Genomic DNA, 2,285 nt, shown 5'->3' with positions numbered 1-2,285 from the left:
CACCGCCTGCCTGCTGGCTCCTTCCTCCCCGTCCTCCACACCAGCTCCTGGGGCCGCTGGGCTGCTGTACCACAGGAGCCCCCAGTATGATAAGCATCTCCACGAAGTGCAGCGGCAGAGCCCGGGTCTCTGCCTGAACCTCCCGTTCTCTCCCCCAAGCACAATCTCAACTCCGGTCAGCGGGTCAATGGAGAAGGGAGAGGGGTCCCTTTAGACTTTGGAAGAGGAACGGCCGCAAATGCCTGCCGGTGTTGTGGAAAAGTGTCAGCACATACAAGACCTGCTGCTCCTGGAGCCTGAGCTACGCACCCCCCTAGGCAAACACACAGACCTCCAGATTGCAAACACGTGCCATCCCACTGGTACCGACACTGTTGCTCTCTGCTAAAACCGGGGACGGCTCTGTCAGGGTCATCTCGGGGTTTCTCCTTCTGGGTGAGTGCAATCGGAAGGAGCAGACAAAACAGAAATGTTCTCCAGGTCTGAGGACAGGGAGGGGAAATCGTAAGGAAGAGCAGCACACTCAAAACATCGTGTCTTCTGTCTAGGGAAGAGGTCTCAGGGTTATTTCTTTTATTTTGTAGGAGAAAGAGGAAGAACAGATGCATGTCACAAATACACAGCAGCGAGAAGGACACAGGAGCCAAACACACAGTTGTGGGACATTTATTATAGACAGAGGGAGACACAGAAGAGAAGAGGTGGAGGGGAGCTATGTCCTACCTTTTCTGTTTTCAATTTCTTGATTCGCCTGTGGCTTTCCTCCTCCTCCTCCTCTTCCTTCTTTACCAAAATAGAGTTCCCCATTAACCCTGAATCCGGGGTACTTTTGCTCACCTCCCCCACGGCCGAGGAAGTGCTGTGGAAGGGGCTGCTGCTTCCACCACCGCCTCCCTTGGCCCCGAAGCCCTAGAGGGGCCCAGGGGGAGCCCGGCTGCTGCCAACCCTTGGCCCCGAAGCCATAGAGGTGCCCAGGGGGAGCCTGGCTGCTGCCACCCCCACTGCCGTTGGGGTGGCCCTGCTGCAGGTCATGCTGCTTGTCCTTCCTGGATTTTCCCGCGTCCTTATCCCGCTTGGAGCCTCTGCTGCCCAGGGCTTTACCTGGTTTCTCCTCCTTGTTTTTACCACAAGAGGCAATGGTGGTGTTGTTGCTGGTGGTGTTATTATTGCCGTTTGGGTTACCGCTCACGCTTTGACCCAGTGCTGAATTCATGCCAGTTGCCTCTCCAGGGCGCCCTTGGACTTCCTGCCTCTTGCCAGCACTGCTGATCTCAGGAATCCCATACAAGGCAGCAGAAGGCAGAGATTTATTAGCATCCTTAGAAGTTTTACTCCTTTTCACTTTTGATTTGCTAGTCTCTTTGTGAGAGGAATTCCCCTGGGGAGCAGAGGGCTGAACAGAAGCAAATTTTAGACCATCAGCTAAGGCTGAGGTAGCATTAGCCCCACTGGAAGCCAGACCCCCGCAATCCTTGGAGCTGGTGTTGCTGCTGCTGGTGGTATTAGTAGAATTATTCATCTCAAATTTCTGTCTGTCCTTCTCCAAATCTGCGTCCAAATCGATTATTAAATTCCCAACACCGATTTCCCAATCATCGCCACTGTCGTAAGTGTCAACCGCGTTTGGATCCACACCTTTTCCTGCAGTGGAAGTGTTCAATGACATCCTGAAGATGAGATCTCTAGAGTAAAAATCCGATGAACTTTCCTTTGGAGATGTGGGGACATTCGTTTATCTCCGTTGGGCTCTCTTAAGTTCAACTCTTCTTGTCTTCCTCCCCCAGGTGTGTCTAGGTTCACAACCTGCAGTCCACGTCCACCTTGTCCTGTGAGGAGGGGAAAAGTCGAATATTTCTTGTCTGGGTGTTACCAGAATATAATACGACTAATAAAAAGGGGGCAAGGTAGGGGGAGCGAAATCATTCACCGTTGCCACGTTTTTTTCTTAAGTTTGTTAAACCGGAGACAATGGCCGTGATGCTTTTACAGTGAGCATCTTTAACCTAGTTGTATACCAACATCCACAATCTCTCTTAAAAAGTCATGTCCACAAAAAAGGGGGGAAAAAAAAAAAAAGAAAGAAAAAGATTAACTACATGATTTAAATCCACAAAGCTCAGGAAATACAGTCTTAGAAGTGGTGCCTAGCTGTTGGAACACATGTTGTAATCTAACCCCTTGGACCACCACCTAGGCACGAAAGGGAGAAAAGGAAGGACACAGTCTCAGTCTTCACTGCATTCCATGGATTTTGTGGCTTTAAACCAGACCCTTGAAGTTTTGTG

General features: G+C 50.7%; 1 pseudogene; it reads right to left on the bottom strand.

The window, feature by feature from the left end:
* Positions 1-723: 723 nt before the first annotated feature.
* LOC104081471 lies at positions 724-1,666 on the bottom strand (annotated as a pseudogene).
* Between the last annotated feature and the right edge of the window lie 619 nt (positions 1,667-2,285).

This window comes from Fulmarus glacialis, unplaced genomic scaffold, assembly GCF_000690835.1.
Source record: "Fulmarus glacialis isolate BGI_N327 unplaced genomic scaffold, ASM69083v1 scaffold22918, whole genome shotgun sequence".
In the NCBI taxonomy this organism is placed as follows: domain Eukaryota; kingdom Metazoa; phylum Chordata; class Aves; order Procellariiformes; family Procellariidae; genus Fulmarus; species Fulmarus glacialis.
This window is presented reverse-complemented; position numbering and strand designations above follow the sequence as displayed.